Here is a 14497-nt window from a genome sequence, read left to right as displayed (position 1 = left end):
ATTTTAATTTCATGTTTCTTCATTTAATTCAGTCTGAGCTGAACACTGATCATCAAGGGTTCGGAAAAGGAAGGGGGCTCGTGAAAACAGTTTTTATTTGTTTTGTTTGTTTTGTTAATTTTAAGCGAACTTTCATTGTCTTCTGTTTAGTTGGTACCGGTAATGGTAAAATATTCTTGATAACCCAGATAGGCAGCCGTCACACGGCTTGGAATTTTCCGGAGACTACCGATGACAATGGCATTAGCCAGATTAATTGTGTGGGTGGAAAATTGATTTTAGTTTTAGTATTATTACCTCTCGGTGAACGTCGATATTAGCGGGAATGCCGGCCAGTATGTGTAGTGTAAGGTGCCATCACAAACCTCGCTTTACCGTTTTTAAAAAATGTTTTTATTTTGTGGTCTCCGGCCGAGCGTTGAATAGTACCTAACGGTGTCCAAAAGCGTGGTACAGTACTCGCTTGATTCTAGTACGGGAGAAGCAAAAAAGCGTTCTAGAATCTGACCGTAACGTATCCGATGATCATGGGAGTTAACGATTTATTGTACTCTACAATTTGGTCACTCCAGCGTTTACTGTATAAATTATAAAGTCATAAAACTGGTCTGCATGAGTAACTGCTCTGGCTCTGGCAGTGGCGAGTAAACTACCAGTAGCCTACGTAGTAGTCTGTTGCTCATAATAGTAATAGTAATGCACATTACCGAAATTAGCTTACAAACTAAGACGACTAATAATTAATATATTTAAATATCTTGATACATAATATGACCTGTATAGGAAGTAAGTGAAACCGTTTGTAAATGAAATATTGCTAATAGGATGTAAAGGGTCTGATGTCACGTCGCCCAGCAACGGCGGCCATCGTGGTTCTAAACAAAGAAAATCGGTACTGTTTATTCTTCATGCTGGCTAGAACTTTTCATGTCTTGTGATCAGAATGTATAAAAATAAAAGTCAAAACATGGTCATATTTATAATTTATAATGTTTTTCCCCTCTGGATACACTTTTATGGTCGTCGGAGAAATATTACATAAGGGCGTCCGCCATTGTTCCGATAGTTTAGAGTAGAGCCAGTTACCAAGTTACCATGCGTCATTACGAGGGAAGTGACGTTACGACTGTTGAAGCGAATTAAGCACAGAACCTACCACTACCAGATTTTATCGGGAAATTCCCGGTTTATGTGTGTGTGTGTGTGTTCGTTTTGTTTTTCTTTTTCTCTCTTTTCTTGCTGGCTATTTTACCGCCTAGTTTGGGATAATAAACGACTCATCACTATCACCATGATCAACAGCTGCGACATCAGCGTCGTCATCATCACCATCATGATTATCATTCTAATTCTAACTCTTAAACTTAAACTTCTAATCATCACCGTCACTCCCACTACCACATTTATTATTACACGTCCATTTAATTCCATCATATTCTTGATGTGATTGGGTATAGACTGGATCGTAAAATTATTATTATTATTATTATTATTATTATTATTATCTATTACACTCCAGCACGGGGACATGCAGAAAATTCGAGGAAACCGTACTTTGCCGTAACGACTTGTGTGTGTGTGTGTGTGTGGGGGGGGGGGGGGGGCAATGGGGCTCAGCAGTATAGACTTTGCTACACACCCAAAAGATAGATACTTAAGATACCTAGTTCGATATATCCATAGCATTATGTGGCCTTCAGATAACCACTTCTCCACTCCTTAGCTCAATTTGCGGCGCTGCGCTACATTTGACACCTGGGTTATTCCAGTCTTCCCGTGGACTAGACCCAAGGTCAAATTTCCGCTTGAAGATGAAAAATGGGAATTATTAGATTATTTATTTATTTATCATTGATATGTTGAGGGAGATAAATTTATATATGTGACCTATTACAAATTGTGTGTGTGTGTGTCAGGGGTAGGGGGGGGGGGGGCTGCTGTTGCAACATTCATTTACCGTGGTAGGCAATCACGGTGCGTGGCATTGAAAAAAGAACGAATGTCGAAGTGCTAAGAATAAGCAGAGGTGTCGGTTATGCGAAACGGCGGTGGGGTGTGTAAATCGTTGTGTGATTGTGTGTGTCTGCATATGATGCGTATCATATTGTATACATGCAGTGCAGATAGATACGATAAACACATACGCAACTGTCGTCAATGCCATAGTAAATCATCAGCGGTCGATATCACCTGGCGCATTAAATAAAAACATAATGAATTAATTTTTTATAAGTTGGCTGGATGAAATTAGTTCGAGGAAGGAATGGAATTATAAAAATAAAAATAATAATGTTCGAATGTGTTCGAGGAAACCGTGCTGGAGTGTATTACTAATTATTATTAATATTATTATTATCATTATAATCATCATCATCAAATGTTTAATTACTAATGATGTCGGAGAAAAAAACCCGGGACTTTATATATTTTACGGTATGACTTATTGTAAATGGTGTACTGCATAATTATTGTGCTGAAACTGAAACTAAACGGAAACGTCCATGTAGCGCACACTATGATGTAGTACCGTTGTTGTAGTTGTATAGTAATATAGCAATGACTATCCCGCACAAATCTTTGGGCCTCTTTTTTCTCTCACGTAGTGCCCAAATTCGCGACAAAATATGAGACGAAGCCGTTTCGCATATGCTATTTTAAATAATTAATTACGACGCTGTTTATCGATGAATATGACTGAAAGTTGGCACACAGTTAGAAAAAAGGTCATTTTAGATTATGTCAATTGTCAAGCTACAAAACTCGTGCGATTACCAGAAGATCGTTAAAAATAGATTTTTACTCTTTGGAGTAAAATATTTCTAAAACTACAGGGCGTGTAGGTTTTGTCGCTGACAAGGTAATACATGAATATTTCTGCTTTTTGGTTGTAAAATTTCATATGAATATGACGAGTACTTTTCCCGTATTTTACAAAACACCATCCTAATTTGCTCTTCATTCGTAAAAGACAAAGCCATTTTGCCCCCCTACAGCCCGAATCACAAGTTCAAAACGATTTGGCACGAAACTGAGCGGGTCGTGGAAAGCGCTTTCTGATTGGTTGACCTCGTTTTAAAGTTCATGTCTGCGCGGTCTCACTGGCAGAGGGGTGTTTATCGTCTGCCATTGGCCATTGCGTTTGGGTTCAATAAACAGCTGACAATTTGACTGTTTAATTTATATGAATTTAAGAAATTATAAGTTTTCGATCGCAATATGATCTACAATCTCAGCATGGGTTTAATTATTGTGTTCCAAGTCACGTTCCATCAGTAACCTTTGTCCCCTTGTCCAATTTCTCTTTTCCTTCTCTATATTTCTTTCGTTTATGTATGCAATCTCTCCCCCTCCCCCACTCTCTCTCTCTCCCTCTCTCTCTCTCTCTCTCTCTCTCTCTCTCTCTCTCTCTCTCTCTCTCTCTCTCTCTCTCTCTGTGTGTGTGTGTGTGTGTGTGTTTAGTTATATACCATCCAGCTCTAAAATTATATGTTAGAACTCTTCTAATGTTTTCATCATGTTCTCTATCAAATTTGCCATAAAATTGCCAAATTTCAATCTTTTAATCCACTTATTACGCAAGATACAACCAAAGGTCGAAAGAAAAAAAATGCCGAAAAAGCGTCCCATATTTTCGCGTTTTTTTTTCCTCTTTGCGGGTCATCCAAATAAATGACACGTTTGAAAATGCATACGTAACTTGTTTATTTATGAATGGATTTTCAAAATTCAAAAACATTTTTACTTTTACTCAGTGAACTCAGTGGAGATAGAGCTTTGACTTAGATGTCAGACAAAAAGTTTCCTCAAAAAGAGAAAAAAACATTTTTCATAGTCATTGCTAAGTAATTGTATGGGTCAGCAAACGACGGCCTCGGATTCAGCAAGGACATGGGGAGGGGGTGTACTCTCGTTTTAGCATTAGTGTAATGTAGTGTGATGGCATCTTGCATCTCAGTCTGAGACTGAGAGCAAAACCAGCGATCAGAATCTGAATCGCCTAAGGGAGCGTTCACATATTACGTCATCAAAAATTTGCCCTTTTTAGACCCCCTCCCCCCTCCCCCAAGTCATCATTGACCTGACCCCCCCCCTCCCCCAACAGATGATGACGTCATCTAATTTGATAAAAACTAAAAGATAACTTTAATTTCACAATATTTATTATTCGTTTTCAAACCATAAACATTGATTATCAACGTTTGATAAAACACATTCAGACATTTTATTAATTTCAGAAACTGTTGATAATTTATGTTTTACGATACAATGGGGACATAAAATTTAAATTTGCAAAGATAAAATCTAACAAACATTATTTAAATTAGGCTACTTGGCGCAGGTGCTATTAAAAAAAATTCAGAAAGTGTAATTTAAAATAGTATAGGAGGCAAATTATTTTATAGCATATTAGTCTTTTAGTGGAATGAATTTCTGTTTCAATTTCCAAACATAAAATTAATTGATTCAAAAATGTTTCTGCCTTGGACCTCTGGCAATGTACTATAAATAGTATCATCAATTTCATCTTCATCGTCATCATTTTCTCCCATTTGCTGTTCTTCTTGTATGCCGCATTTTCGTGAATGGTCTTTCATTGCTGTGATCGAGGAGTGATACAATGAACATTTGGGCAAGTTCGCCTTTTGAGAAGTGATACCCCTTTCCCATCTTGTTTCTTGAGAGATGGGCAATACTCATCATAGCAATTTATCTTTAGCTGTTTTGAAAGGAACAAACTTTGAAATAGGCTTAATTTGCCTATGTTTTGATGCATCATCTTGGGTCTGACCCCCCCCCCCCTCCCCCATGTCAACACATGTCAACATTTGGTAGACCCCCCCTCCCCCCCTAGCTGATGACGTAATATGTGAACGCTCCCTAATCTATGTTCGTATAAAACTCACAATAAGAACTGGTAGTAATTTCCAACCCTTGCACTCTTTGAATGCTTATGGTTGTGTGTGTGTGGGGGGGGGGGGGGGGGGGGGGCGGGGCGAGTATGTGTGTGTGCGCGCGCGTATCGTTGACAATGAAGTAAGAGCATCGATACGAATTGCATTTATATGATAAAAAATGATAGTAATACTCTGTCCCCGAGGAATTATGCCATATTTGGGGCAAAATTATGCCAATATTATGCCAAAAAAAAAAGGAAAATTATGCCATAAATTCGACATTATGCCATAAATTATGCCAAAAATCCGACATTTGTGCATGTTCTTGCGTGCTTTTGTAACCCCCAAAATCTAATTTTCACAATAAATATGAATACTGATAGGTTTAAAAGCTACATTTTCATTAAAAACGACTAAAAAGCAGAAATATATACCAGACTATTGTTTTTTTCTTTTTAGGGTTTTACTGCGCTTGCAACACATTAAGGTCATATCAGCGCCAGTAAAAAGGAAGAAAATGGGATAGTAAAAAGTTTTAGAATTACAATTAAAAGCACCCAAGAAAAAGTAAGACAGGGGAACTAGGAACAAATCGGGATCAGATGTAGATTCCAAGAGCATACCACCAATGTACTTAGTTTGAGATCATCTATAAGTTTCATCCGGACACAAGCACAAAATCCAACAAAGAGGAATACACTCAAATGCTTACATTATACTATACATTGAAAATAACAAATATAATACATAACAGAGAGATGATTTACGAGGAAAAAAATACAAGGCCAACATTTTCTGTAAAAAAAAAAAAGAGGCAATTTTTTATTGTTTTTATTTTAAGCTTTTTTGCTGTCGGATGCGGAAGGCCACAGGATGCGGCCGCATCGGATGCCGATGCGGCCGCATTTTCCTGGAGGGACAGAATACTACAGTACGTATTCCATAGTTGTAGATACAGCATTATCGGGAACTTGGTTGTAGGTTATATAAGCTGGGGAATTTTAAATTAGAACGGATCTCTAATAACATTTATTTACGGTATGCCGTCGTTTTTTCATCCTTTCGTTCTTTATAAGAGTGCACTGCTGTACTATAGTATCGACCATGCACCAGTGCTGAGTTGGAAATGAGTAGGGTTAAGCATAGTTGGTGATCTGTGTGTGTGTTTTCTTGTTGTTTGTTTTTGATGTTTTTGTTTGTTTGTTTTTGTTTTTTTGTTGTTTTGTTTTTTTGTTGTTTTTTTTTTTTTTTGTTTGTTTTGTTTTGTTTTTGTTTTTTGCGGTTGGGGGGGGGGGGGGGGAGGAAGGTTTGACTTAAGTATAAAGGTTCATAAGAAATCTCTTACTCTTACGTTATTAGTAATGACAACGATTTGGGAGTTGGAATATGGAAGGCCTTCTTGCTTTGCTCTTAAATTAATAATAATGCCCTACCTACTGACTGGTAGATGGTAGTACTACGAGACCAAAAGGCCGTCGTTGTCGACGGAGGTAAATTTATTCCCTCGCTCCCCTTCTCCCAGTCAGTGAAGACACAAGTAGGTAAAACAAATCGAATTTCTGGCTCCCAGTCTCGCAGACTTCGTTGCATCCGGGGTTTGTCGTAAAATTTTGCTAAATGATCCCCGTGGACTTTGCAATTTATCATTAGACTACTATTATAATCTCCGCAGAGATTTTCTAAGAATTAAGACTAAGAAGAATCTGCTCACATTCATGTCACCGTCGCGTTGTCAAGGGAAGGAAAGGAGCATGGTGTGTGTGTGTGTTGGGGGGGGGGGGGGGGGGGGGGTCCTAATCCAAGCTCTCGTTGAAGCCAGCGTATCACAATTGTTTTACAGTAAAATCCCATTAAGCCACTAACGAAGGACTTGTACCGCCAAATAAGCCCCGGTCCCAAAAATGGAGGCTTAAACCTAAAGAGGTTTTCTAGAATTAGTGCCCTTCATCGTTGGCGAATGTATTTATCGTGTTTTAGCATGGATGAGCTAAAGCCATTTCAGTTGCATGTTAATATTTTTGTTCTAGATCGCGATATATGTTCTAGTAAGGCTTACAAACTGGCAAAATGTTCATCTCATATAAAACAAAAACAAACTTGGAACTCGAGTCTGTCGCTGAATGAGTCAAGACCTGTTGTTTTAATTATAATTATAATATACTGTTGTACGAGGTATCTTGTGATACCAATCTCACTAATGCCATGTTGATTTATTTATTTTTATAAATTATGAAGAATAATATAATAAATGAATCAAAATAGAAATGATATCTAGGACTTCTTTTGTCTTGTGCACTTGTAGAATATTGGGTATTAAGTTAATTAACGACATGCTTGCTGTACTTATCCTTATTCTAAAGCTTTCAATTCAATTCTGCTCAAATTTTTCTTTTTTTTTTTTTTTTCCTAAGTATTCCTTTTCATCTTCTTTTCTATCCTCTACCATTAAAAAAAACCAAAACATGGCACTGTCCCAATGTAGGTATTCCTAAAGGATATAATAGCTACCCCCTAATGGAGAAGGATGAGGTTCTACAGCGGTGTACCTTAGTCGTCTCTCTCTCTCTCTCTATATATATATATATATATGCCTATGCTTTCCTTGTCATCGTCACTTCTATGGAGGTTTCCATCCATTTTTCCCCCCTGGAATGTGGAGACAAATAAAGGAACAATTTAATTTCAAGAGACCAAATGGTCGATTTTGATCGAGACATGCGTATTTTGGGTCAAGAGAAAATCTGACATGCACCTTCTACTTATAGAATTCTGTTGTCACTCAGTTGCCTCCCTAATGTCATACCTTTGCTATAAATGCAATGGAGAGCATATATAAATAGCAATTCTAGGCAAAAATATAGAATAATGGTTCGTTGTATTAATCCAGACACCCATTTAATAAAGTAAATAATAATACACTGTAATAATAAAGTTCCTTTGTTCATCCCCATGCGGACATTTTCGTAGGGTTTATTAAAAAAGAAGACTGAAATAATTCCGGTGTCAGCCGCAGCACAGAACCGCAAATTGAGCTTGGGACAGGTGGCTTGCTGATGGCCACAAAACACGGTCGATATTCGAACCAGTTATATCTGTCACAGACCATACCGCTTAGCCACACTGCTTCCCCCCTCCTCCTCCCCATCAAACGTTTTGGCAATATAGTTATCTCGAACGTTTTTGCATGTCCAGAGGAGTTCGAGGAATCCGTGCTTGAGTTTAGAGAATAATTCAGACTCAGACTCATTGATGATATTGATATGCTCTTGGTATCTACATGCTCCCTATTTGAACCAATTCTTTGTCTTACTTTTTCTTGGGTGCTTTAACTGTAATGCTATAATGTTTTGACTGACCCATTTTCTAATTCTTCCTTTTTGCTGTCGCTGATATGATCTTATAGTGTTGCAAGCGCAATAAAATCCCTAAAAACATAGTGTAAGTAAGTCAACACAATGCCAACGAATTGTCTAGTACTGGAAAACAAGGGGTTGACGAAAGCGACACAACCATATTTGCTGGTAGTGGTAGGTAGGAGAAGGTATGGCAATCCCTCTTATCGAGTCATGGCTTTATTGGCAAACCGAGAATTTTAACTCAAATCGTCTCTCTCTTTTTCTCATTTTCAGTCCGTCAAATAAAACGTTTTTGGTATCAAATTAAATCTCAAATCTTCATCTTTAAAAAAACGTTCATGCTTTTTTCATATGATTTGCCGTTATTCATGGCTTTGAGTTGAAGAAGAGGAGTAAACTTCGATTTTGGAACCGGCGCTCCGCTACTCGATCACCGTAACTGACGGTTGTCTTTTCTCTACGTCGGCTGGTCGCGTCAGCGTATTAATAGTAACGTCAATGGCTGCATCCAAGAAATAATAAAACAGCTTTCATTCAAATACCAGATTCGCATTTTTATGATGTTTCAAGTTGAAGTTTCAAGTTAAAAACTTTAAATTGATAAAAAAATTAGCGAGAAAAAAATTTGAGAATTTGGACGATTTGGTATCAAGAAAGTTTAAATCCAGCTTAAAAGTGTATACGAAAGCAGATTATAGCTTTGCGTTCACCAGCCAACTGAAACGAAACTACAACTACACATTTGCGTATTCCTCACTCATATGCCGCTCAGGCAAAGGGCACATTCGTGTATTCGTAACTTTGCTGTGAATTGACAATTTTGCTTTGCAGCTACTTTAGGGCAAATTATTTATTTCTTAGAGTTGAGCTCAGAAAAAATACTATTGTTTATAAAAAGATGTGTATTGTTAGAAAGTTACAGAGGTCTGGTTTGATATTTAGGAAATCGGCATTTGAAAACGACAAAGGTTGCTTTCAAAGAAGGACAAATTTTGTCGATTTTCTACAATTTTCGAATAACATATCTTTTTTAATTTTTAACCAATTTAATAATTTTTAATACCATTTTAATCAGGAAAAAAAGAATTCTACTGTTGAATGCAACTTAAAGACAACAATATATAATCTCAATTGGTTTCGTACTGGTAGGAGAGGGTCGCGAGAGCGTTGGTTCAAGATTTCTAGTGATTATTGTTAATTACCATTAATGAGAAAGTTAGACGTCCACTCTTATGTTGTTTATGATGTTTCTATTTTTATTTTCACATTCTCGTTTTCTCTCATAAGTATGTACTGTGTTCAGTAAAATCTCTCCTTTTTATCCCTTCCCCCCCCCCCCCCCCCAATCTCTCTCTCTCTCTCTCTCTCTCTCTCTCTCTCTCTCTCTCTCTCTCTCTCTCTCTCTCTCTCTCTCTTTTTCTTTTATCGACTATACTATAATATACGTATCGTATTCGTATATATCACTAGATTGTCAACAAAGCCCGAATTTTCGTGGGCGGATCAGCTGGCTATACTCTTACCGGACTTCACTTTTTATCCGAAGAACTGCAAACGAGGCTCTCTGCTACATATATTTTCCCTCTTATCGATATTTTAAAAAGCAAATACATTGCACTTCGGCTACAACGAAGTCAACGGATGGCGGTCAATGTTCGATATAACCGAGGTTTCGGTGAATCCGTATAATTTTGACACATAGTACAAATTTTACACGGTAGGTTACAACTATGCTTTGAAAACCATAACATTAGGGTTCATCATATTTATAGTCATACCATCACCATGCATGCATGCTGGCACCTACCACTACTCCCGTGGTCAGGAGACATAATAAAACAAACGGCTCTAAACTCCACCAGAATCAAGCGATTTGCCTCTTCATTTGCTACTGTTGGTTCGGAATTGTTTGCTTTTGATGGAATTTTTCTCTGAATAGACATAGGTGGCACGGGGAGATTGCTCTTTGTTGACCTTTTTTTTTTTTGAACCAGCGTCTCTGTCTTACTTTTTCCTGGGTCCTTGCAACAATGATGATAATAAATTGCACCAACATAACCTTTCCTGTCAAAACCTCGAAGCGATTCAAAAAAGACAGATTCCTCTCGGGTATCGCGCTCAAAACAACATTCACAACTCGCACAAACAAAAACCACCCTGAGCAAACAGGGGTATTACATTTTTACTATCATCACCATCGCAGTCTTCCTTTCTATTAGAAGTGATATTGATTTAAACTTTAAAGGTTGGCAGGTATTGGAGAAGAACAGCAACGGAGAGGTCTGTGCATTTTTTTCTCTCTCACTCTCACCAGAATTGCTAGCATATTATTAGGATAAGTAAATTGTTCATTTTAGGAGGGTTTTTTGGCGCTAATTCGCACAAGACTTTTAGGCCAGCTCACGTTTATTTAAGAATTAATTTCGAAAACACTTCTTAATTATTATAACTAAAACCTTAAACCCCTTTACAGTATGTTCCAAAAATGTATACACATTAAAAATACAGTATTTTTTAAAAACAAATTTTGCAATCGCTTTGAGCACGTTTAGTGGATATTGCGCTAGGATGAGAGATCGTTTTTTTTTAATTCAATAAAATTCAATTAGTTTAAAAGTGTAAAACATTTTATATAATTTGATTGTTTTTCTCATTACCTGTTCAATCCAGAGACCGCTGACAACATAAAGCAATGGAATCGCACACGTTTTGAAACCAGTCACGTGGACGCATTCGGCTCCTTTCAATTCAGCGACTAATTGCGGGTTTTGTGGCATCTTATCGCCATAAGAAAAAAAAAGAATGTTGTGAGGTCTGGTGAACGAGGAAGATATTTATTAAAATCTCTTAGTCTTAGTCCAATCCACCTGTCTGACGAGCTCATCCAAAAAAAAGGACCTAACATTGCGGTGATAGTGTCTTGGGGGGGGGGGGGGGGCCCATCTTCCTGAATATAAACTCCTCATCTTCAGTCTTTTCTAATGCTTGGCATAACGGACTGCTGCAGGAAGCCGCAAGTAAATGAAATAAAATAACGGTCCACAATTTGCATCCTTTTTAAAAATTTTTATTTATTATTATTATTTTTTTTTTTGGGGGGGGGGGGGGGGGGTATTAATACCGGGTACGTAATTCCGTTTAAACTAAGAGCACTGTTATTGATGGTATCCATACTCAATGTTCACAGATTAGATAACGAATAAATGCAAAACGGTGTGTAGAGAAAGATCTAACAAGTGTGTATGAAACAGTGTTAGACAAAAGCAAGAAAGAGAAAAAAAGCATTTCAGTTATTTGTTTTTTTGTTTTCATTAAGACAACCCAACCGAAACGAAAACTTGCAGAGCTGTATTCTTTAATTCTTTGACGTGGTTTGAATTAACGCTATGATTACAAACTATAACATACTGGTACACGCCACTTATTTACAAGCCAAATATTTGAATGCATCTACCGGCTTGTAATTATTTGAACTTGGCATGCTACATGCATATATTTGCAGGTCAGCGAATGCAACTGGCTTTGAGTCAACATTGTGTAATGGATAATATTTTGCTTTGGCTTGAGAGCATTTCAATTTCAACAATGAGCTCATTTATAGTATTTTGGGCAAGCAGAATGCAGTGACAATATTTTTCGTAGGTTTGAATGTGCATTTGACACCACATACGTCGATACTGGTCATCTTTATATTCAGTCAAGTCGAACTTTTCCCAGTCCCATCACAAAGAGAAATGAATATAAGAATAAGAGGATAAAACGATGTTCGAGTAGATAAGTTTATATATATATATATATATATATATATATATATATATATATATATATATATATATATATATATTATATATATATATATATATATATATATATATATAATGTCAAACTTTCACTTTCAATCACAGAAATAAAGAAACTAAGCTTCCGACTTGAATGATTGTCCGTGTAATAATCACTGACATAACTGAGGAGAAATGGGATGTGGATGGATATATGTATTGTATTGTCTTCATTCAATGTCTGATCAGGCGATACAAAATATTATAAACCAGACATAACTATAAATGAAATAAAGTGGTTGATAAATACACTTTTCTTTTCAAAGTCAGTATTCAAAGGGATAGACTAGTATTCAATTCTAATTCTTATTTTTTTTAATTTCTGAAAAAGTATAAACGGAAGCGAAGAAGAACCCGTGGCGTCACTCAATTGTTCTCTCTTATAATGAATGAATATCACGATTGTTTTAGTACTGACATGAAATTGTATCTATAAATATAAATGTAAATCTTATGTATTCAGAAAACTTATTTTGTTTAAATTATGACTAACCTATATTATTTTGTTGATGAATTATTGATTGTAATTATTGAGAATGAAACTAGAATCTGATCATCCTGATGCAAAATGATTGCTGTTTTGTTCATGATTTATTAATTGCATTAAGGTTCAGTAATTGTATCCATTGTTTAAAAAAATGTTCATCGCATTGGATTGTTTATATAAATATGTGATTATTTGACATGGATTAAAAACCTTGAGCATAATTTTATTATGGCTTTTCGAATTTTATTTAGTTGCAGTTGCATATATCGGGAGAGAAATTCCGCCTATACTACGAGGTGGGAAGTCAACTCTTGCTGTCCCCTGCCTCTCTATTTAATCTGTTTTACCCTGGTATGCTGCTTTCTTGATCTTGTTCTTGGCCTGACATCAGATAACGTACAGTACTTGAACTTTATTTTGCCTTGGTTCCGGCTGAGATTTTTAGTTGAGAGGGATGGGGTTTCGATCTTTTAACCTATGGTGGGCGGGGAGATCTCTATTGCGTATTTTATTTTTATCCCCTATAATAATAATAATAATAATAATACTAATAATAATAAATTGTTTTTAAAATTATGCCCTTCCGCCACAACATCATAATCATAAGATAAGGTCGCCTCGGTATTCCACGAAGGAATATAGATAATTCATCGAACAAGATGTCTGGTGTCAACAGGAATCACCCATTTTGTCCAAGTGAGCAAATTGGGGGTTAATAATCTTGCCCAAGGATAAAACGGAAGTGCCTGAAGCGGGGCTCGAACCGGGGACCTTCCGGGTCACAGTACAATGCCAATGCCTTAACAACTCGGCCACTTCGCCCCCCAATAATAATAATGATAATACACATTTATATAGCGCTCATTCTCGTGTAAACACACGCTCTGAGTACCTACTTTACAATGTCAATCATCAATTTGAAAATTACAAAAAAACAAAACATCATAACATGTACAATCAATTGATGGCCAAATCAAGGGCTCATAACGTCAATAAAAACAAATTTAGTAAAGATGAGTAAAGATTCTTTTTAAAGGAAGGCAAAGACATGCACTTCAGACCACGTGATAAGAGCAAATTATGATCTACTTCTATCACAAAATTTTGTTCTTGATCTTTTTTTCGAAATTTTCGTTTGGTCATTACATGATTTTAATAAATGTTTTTCACATGCTCATACGACCACGGGATCTGTGAAATCGACAGATTACCAAAGACTTAAAAACAAATCACACTGCATTGGGCAACCAGTGGACAGAGGTCAACAAAGAATTTGCATGATCAACCTTTATTTTGCCAAAATTAATCTTGCTGCACTGTTTTGCAGTATCTGTAATTGTTTTATAATAGAATAGAAGCTGGGGCAAGTTGACAAGCAGAGAATACAATAATCTAGTTTCGAAAAAAAAAAAAAAATGAGAGACAACTAATGTTTTACATGTTCCTTAGATTTAATTTCCTTTTCCAGGTTGCTTTTGGTCTTTGCCTTGGAATTAAATTACGGTACTTTTTTTTTCCCCCTGGCTGAGAGGAAAACAGTAAATTGTATAATTTCAGTTTTGGAGATATGACATTATTTTGCTTACTTTTAGATCATATGTCTGTTATGTACTTTTAGTTTAAACGTTTTTTGTTTTTGTTTTTTGTTTGTTTTTATTTTTGTAAACTTTATACATGTAACACTTGTGCGGCTATGTGATCTTGTGCCATGACACTCGCTTTTTGATCGGAATGTCCTGGTTCGAGCGTCTCTCGGCGCATAATTGAGTCCTTGGAAAAGGCTCTTTACTCACATTTTCTCACCGTAATCAGGTGTAAAATGAGAACCTGGACGTTAACAGTGTTATCTCTGTCGGAAAAAAATTGTATTATCGCCTAACATGCGTCATGTCTCATTCAACATGTTATGTGTTGCTGTTG

Source organism: Berghia stephanieae, chromosome 3, assembly GCF_034508935.2.
Source record: "Berghia stephanieae isolate SIO BIC M18660-M18661 chromosome 3, UCSD_Bste_1.3, whole genome shotgun sequence".
NCBI lineage: Eukaryota > Metazoa > Mollusca > Gastropoda > Nudibranchia > Aeolidiidae > Berghia > Berghia stephanieae.
This window is presented reverse-complemented; position numbering follows the sequence as displayed.